The sequence below is a fragment of the Quercus suber genome, unplaced genomic scaffold (genome assembly GCF_002906115.3).
Source record: "Quercus suber isolate HL8 unplaced genomic scaffold, Cork oak 2.0 scaffold_282, whole genome shotgun sequence".
Lineage (NCBI taxonomy): Eukaryota > Viridiplantae > Streptophyta > Magnoliopsida > Fagales > Fagaceae > Quercus > Quercus suber.
The window spans coordinates 880,723-887,697 of record NW_027069738.1 but is presented as its reverse complement, the minus strand read 5'-3'; the positions used below and the strand labels follow the sequence as shown (position 1 = coordinate 887,697).

General features: G+C 35.1%; 1 long non-coding RNA gene across 1 annotated transcript in view; it reads left to right on the top strand.

Moving 5' to 3' along the window:
* The first annotated feature begins 3,375 nt into the window (after nucleotides 1–3,375).
* The window catches only part of LOC112007719 (uncharacterized), a 15,610-nt gene continuing 12,010 nt past the window's right edge, over nucleotides 3,376–6,975 (top strand). Inside the window, exon 1 of the long non-coding RNA XR_002882508.2 lies at nucleotides 3,376–3,738. This is a non-coding gene — a long non-coding RNA (uncharacterized LOC112007719). The remainder of the gene's footprint in view (nucleotides 3,739–6,975) is intronic.

Below are 6,975 nucleotides of genomic sequence, written 5' to 3'. Positions count from 1 at the left end.
CTTTCCTGAGTCCCGCTTTGTCTCTTTGACCACTAGGCTATGTATTGGGCCATAGTTACAGTATTGGCCATCATGTCTTCTTCAAAGTCTTGACTGATAAAACTTTTATGCCTCCTTGCCTTGTTGTGCCTTAAACTAAACCATGTCTTTTTTAGGGATGCAGCCAGTGGTACCATCATTGCCAATTTTCTTATATAGTACTTAATTTTTACTACTTCGTATGCTCCTTACTTCTATATGTACTTCTTATCTCGTATTTATCTAATTATTATTATCATGACTCAGTTTATACTCATCTTTATTTGTGGATACCTTTCCTTTGGCTATTTAAAATAATGTATGTAAATGACTTGACATGTGATTCTACTATGTTTTGTGATTTTCTCAACTTATCATTTCACATTGTTGTAATACAAAGATATTTACAGTTATAATTTTCGAGGACAAAAATTTTTAAGGAGGGAAGGATGTAACACCCCAACCCAATTTATAGTTAACCTGTGTTCAAGTGGTTAATTATTATTTTTGAGTCACTTACTTTTTAAAATTAATATAAGAGTATTTAATAAGCATATTATTTTATAATGCCATTGAATAAGAATTGTAAAGATTATAAATAATTGAAATGGCTATTTGTATTATAAATATATGGACAAAAATGCCTTATGCCCTTTTCGGGCAAATTATATAGCATTATGTCCCCCTTCTCAAACTAATTAGGGAAATGTCTCTCTTTTAAAACTCGATTTTTAATAAATCGAATTAGGCCCTATAGTGGCGTTTTTAAGGAGTCTATAATGACGTTTTAAGGACCTATAGTGACTTTTTTTACTCGACTTCAATAAAATCGAGTTATAGGCAATGAAATCGACCTATATTGGCGTTTTTTTACCTATAACTCGATTTCGTTGAAGTCAATTTAAAAAATGTCACTATAGGGCCTTAAAACGTCATTATAGGCTCCTTAAAATGTCACTATAGGGCCGAAGATCTTTTTTTTTTTTTTTTAAACTCGATTTTTCAAAAATTGAGTTTTAAAAGAAGAGCATTTCCCTATTTAGTTTGGGAAGGGAGCATAATGCTATATAATTTGCCCGAAAAGGGCAAAAGCCCATTTTGTCCATAAATATATACTTAGTATGTGCAAAACTATATTAAGTGGTTAAGTTATGAGATATATATATATATATATATATATATAGTTGTTGGTGTTTTAACTATGTATGATGCATGAGATATTATGATTGAAATTCCACCCACCCATGCAACCAATGAAAACTCAACACACATAATGCCAGAGTTTCATGCATGATGACAAACTCCAAAGACCAAGACTTGGCCATGCAATCACCAAGAGCCACCTCACTTCTTCCTTGACTTTCTTAAGACACTAGAACATACAAGAAGCTATCTCTCCCTCTATTTTCCACAGGTACACACACACAAATCAGAAAATTCATCACACTTTGCCCACTTTTCTCTTAAGGAAAGAGCTAGGAAGCTCTCTTTAGTCTTTCTCTCAAACCCATGGTCAATAGGTTTTATTTTGGAGTAGAGGGAGTCTTAGTCAAGTTTTGAAAGGAGCTGATTTTAGTTTTATATGTATAGATCCTAAATTAGAAATTTGATTATTAGCTTTGCAGTATTTGTGTATTTTAGGATCTAATGAAAGTTGTGTACCTCAAAGCATTAAGAGATATATTATGTAAAAGTGTGGAATTGAATGATAGATGGATTATATTATTCTTTGGGTACAGTGTAGATGCTCTAAATATCAAGTGAAAAGTTATATAAAGAAGAAAAGTAACAAGAATGAAAAGAAAGAAGGAAGCTTTTGTATAAAGTTTTAGTTGGTTCTTGTTAATACCAGGTTTAGGCTTGATATTAACATGCTGGTCATGGTCACAAATCCAGGTATCGGGTTTGGGGCCTGACAATAATGTTATGTGGTATAATATATATTATTTTAATAAGAATTAAAGAAGAAAGAGGAGTCATACCTAGCCACAACTTCAATTCATGAAAACATCAAATTTTAACCACATGTGGTGCACGTTCTCTTGGAAACTGGAGCAATGCAGACCAATTGTTTGCTTCATAAACGGCTAATGAGTAAAGAAATGGGAAAAAGAATAGTAAATCAAACATAACTTTAACATAGTGATTAGTGAGTTTGAAGTTGGATCACAGAAAGAGGAAGAAACTGATAAAAGAGTCACAGATGGGTAGAGCTTATTGCAGATGGTGATATTGTAATTATAGTGTTCACAATTAACCTTGAGTTAAATTATCAAAGTTTGAGTTTGAGTTTGAGTTTAAGTTGAACTTGTTAGAGATGTAGAGTTTCACTGAGAGAAAAATAGTGTTTATAATTTTATTTTCTATTTTTTAAATATTAGGTTGTGCTGATGTGGAAAATTGTGGTGCCAGCAGAAGTTTTGGTTATATATATATATATATATATAGACTAAGAGAAAAAAAATATCCTATATTTTACTCACATAAAGTAAATCAGTATTCAGGAATAGTATTATAATTTATAAATTTTTAATATTCATATAACATTAACTTTTATTTTAATGTTTGCATGGATTTTGTTATTTTCAATGATAAAATTTCAGATATTAAAATTTCTTAAAGACCAAAAAATATTAAAAAATCAGATGATTTAGGGCTTAGAAATTATTGAAACAAAACAAAATATATATGACTAAACAATAGAGAAATATAAGACAAAGATGGGTTACATTCAAAAGAATCATCCATGGCTATAACTATTGAAATGAATCATAAGATTTAGAGCCTACAAATTATAGATAATATATATGTGTGTGTGTGTGTGTGTGTGTGAGACTACACAATAGTGAAATATAAGAGAAAGATGAGTAACCATAAAAAAAAAATAATTCAGATATTAAAACTTTTGAAATGCCAAAAAATATTAAAGAATCATAAGATTTACTTCCTATAAATTTTGAAACAAAACAAAATATATATATATATATATATAATTACACAATAGAGAAATATAAAAAGAAAACTTGATTACCTTCAAAAGAATAATATATGGTATAGTCAATGAAATCTGCTAAACATGTTCAAATATTGTAAAAACTAATACAAATTCAGATGTTAAAACTTCCAAAATACCAAAAAAGATATATAATTAAAGAATAAGTTATTGAAACAATTCAAAAAATATATTGTGGGGCCTGTTAACTAAAAAAGGTATAGTAGTCCTCAGAACTGGGCTCAGGGCCCAAAGGCCCGATCCGAGAACGCGCCGTTGTCCGAGGACGGCCAAAAAAGGGTTTTATTCACGTCAAGTAGGTGGTATGAAAGGAATAAACAGGTATTATATATGGCGGTAACCCCACCTTTTCCCCGTTTCACTCGATCACCACCGCCGCCGAAACCTCTGTTACCACCAGACAACATACGGTCTCCACCAAGTCAACCACAACCAGTATCCGTGCCCCTCGTGCTGGGGAGTATCTTGGCTCTAACAACGTTAACCACCATCCTCACAGTGGTGATTTACAATCGTCAACCTAACCAGCCTCAGACAGTACCGGCGCTTCCGATCCAAGTCATTCCACCGCCAGTTCCGATCAAGGAAGAGAAGACACGGGTGCAGAAAGAGGAAAAGCCGTGTAAGTGTGCACACAATCCGCCTGCACCGGTAGAGACGTGTAGGTGGGTACTCGATCACATAGTGATATACGACTACTAGTGAAGGTAATTTTTTTTTTTCCCTATCAGTTGGACTTTTCTTTTTAATTTTTCCCAGTTTTTACCATTTGGTCCGATATGAGTAATTATGTGTTAGAGGTTCTGTAATGGCTTTTTTTTTTTTTTTTTTTGGGAATTTAATTTTGGAGTGCTTGTATTTGGGTGTTAGAAATGTTTCTTATCTCTGTTCTATATGGGTTTGACGTTTGACAAGGTGTGGGGAGAAGTTGGATGGTCTTTTGTGTCAAAGGAATTACTATGACCTACGGACAGCTGAGCTGTTCCTCCAAAGTAGTCCAAACCAGTAATTAAGGTTGGTGAAGTCTGAGACTGCCTGAGACTATCTACCAAACGATGGTGATCCAAGCAATTATAAAAAGCATGGCTTTGTGGCTATTTCAGAGCAGACAGACCTTCACCTCCAACTCCAAAATCCAAATATTACAACCATGTTTGCCTTCTTGTTCATGTTGTTTACCACCATCGTCGCACCACTAATTCCAACCCTCTCTTCACAACCACCATCACCACAACCCTCCCTTACTCCGCCTCCACCACAGCGCCAGCATTTGAGTTTACTCAAATTCAACATTTCCCCCCATCTCCCCCTTTCGCTCCATCACTACGAGATGACAACATATGGCCTGCACCAAGTCAACCACAATTAGTATCCGTGTGGTTCGTGCTGGGGTGTATCTTGGCTTCAATAATATTACTTATCTTTTTCGTAGTGGCGATTTACTGGCGAAAAGGGGACAAAGGGGATCCAGGGAAGCCAAGGCCGAAAGGGTACGAAGGGGACAAAGGGCCAAAAGGGAACAAAGGGGATAAAGGAGACAAAGGGGACTGCAATTGCTGCCAGTGCCGCATTAGGTGCCAGGAAGAGATAATAGTAATTTTACCATTTGGTCCGGTCTGAGTATTTGTGTGTTAGAGTTTCTATTGGCCCTGGCTTGGAAGGGTACGAGGTCTGTGGCGTGAATCGAAGGGCGGGGTGGATCGGAGGGCGGGGTCTGCGGCGTGGATCGACGGCGAGGTTTGCGGTGTAAGCCGGTAGCGGGGTCTACGGTGTAAGTCGGCGGCGAGTCTACGGTGTGAGTCGGTGGCGTGGGGGTGGGCCGGCAACTGTGAGAGGAAGTTGAGAGAGAGAAAGGTGAGAGTTGAGAGATGATCAGAGTTGAGAGAGAGGTAATATTTTAATAGAGGCAAGGAATAAAAAATTATTATTATTTTTAGCTCTCATGAACAGTGCACATCTATTTATAGATGTGCACTGTAGCAATGGAGCTAAAAAAAAAAAATAGATTTAGCTCCACTGCTGCAATTTGGTTTTAGTGTTTGAGGAGCTAAAATATTGCTATATAGCAATATAGCACCACTGCTGTGAGTGCTCTTACTTAGTTGTTGTTGTTGTTGTTGTTTTTTTTTTTTTTTTTTTTTTTTTCCCTGCTGTGGATTGTGGTGTGGTGGTGGTTGTGGTTGTGTGGGTAGATCGGCGTCGGTGGGTGGCCGGGTTCGTCGGCATCAGTGGGCTATGGCTGGTTTCGTCGGCATCAGTGAGTGGCTCGGGTGGGTTTCATGGTGGTGGTGTGGGTGTTGTCGTCGATCAACCTTAGATCCACGCCGTCGATCGGAGTGCTTGCTCGTGGATATTGGGTACCTGACTAGGAGATTTGGGTTCTTTTTTTTTTTTTTTTTTTTTTTTTGCCTGCTGTGGACTACTGCCGGTGGTGGTGGTGGTGTTGGTGGTGGCTGTGGGTGTGGTTGTGGTTGTGGGTGTGGCTGATGGTAGAGGTGGTTGTAGCTGTGGATGTTTTTTTGGTAGTGAAATATATTATTTTATTGTAGTGATTATATTATTTTATTGTGATGTTTATATTATTTTATTGTGTTGAAAGCTAAAATAAATCCACTGCTGTAGCATGTATGTAGGTAAAATAGATAAAATAACTTTTAGTAGAGTTAAAAAGCTAAATTTTTAGCTCCACTACTGTGAATGCTCTTAAAAATGTTTCTTATCTCTGTCTACTATTGGTTTTAAAAACCACCGAACCGTCGGTCTGATCGGGTCAGCTGAAGTTCTTTAAAAAAATCCGCTCTACACAAAAATACAGTGGCTGGGTCTGACGGGTCAGGCTGAAGCTAAAAAAAAAAAAAAAAAAAAAGATGGGGCGTTGACGTTATGCAGTCCCAAAACACACAAGTCCACAAAATAAAATAGAATGAAAGACAAACCTTATCGTTACCCTGCTTCTTCTGCGTTTTCCAGTTTTCCTTCTTCTCCAATCTTCTGTGTTTTCTTTCTGCATTTTCTTCTTGCTTCTTTGGGGTTTCCTTTCTTCCTCCCTCACTGGTACCCAAAACGGCAAAACCAAAAGAAATCAAAAGTCTAGATTTTTTTTTTCTTTTACCAATAAAGTTGTCTACCAATATGGCAGACACTACCCCTTCCCCATGAAAAGGTTGGACATGTGGCCATGTTTCCACCATTATTTGCTTTTAAATTTTTTATAACCATTTTCATTTAATTGCATTTTTTTATAAGACATTTAAATATCTAATTGCAGTAATTTATTGGTACTACAAACCACGTATTCATATGTTAAATTCATGTGTTATTGTAAATTAAAATTTATATTATAGATTAAAAAAGATAAATATTATACATATTTGCATAAAAATATATAATTTTGTAAACATTTGTTTTGTCTATAATATAATTCTATCTTATCTTGATAGTATAATGTGAATTAATAATTTTTCTTTTTATTACTATTTTTTTAACAATTAATAATATTTTGTGATATAAAAAATACATTTGAAAGATGGTTTTTATTTTTATTTTTTGGAACTATTTTAGTCATTTTTTCCATTTATACTAATTTATTATATTATTTATATTTTAAAAAATTTTTAAATTAATTATGATATCATCATGGTTCGACCTCGTTAGACCTCTGTTAACCTAAAAACCTTAAACCCTTTCGTTCTCTGGTTTTTGAACAGTCTGGTTTCAAAACCATTATATAGGTTTGACAAGGTGTGTAGAAGTTGGATGATCTTTTGTGTCGTTAAGTAGGTTCTTTCCTGGGAATTTCTATTAATTCGTATATGCTGTTAGGTTCTTCAAAGGAGAAATTATTAGGACCTAGGTCCAAGTAGTCCCAACCAATAATAAAAGGCCACACATTTAAACAACTTAATTCAACTTCCTAAATGAAAAAAAAACAAAACCACATAAAT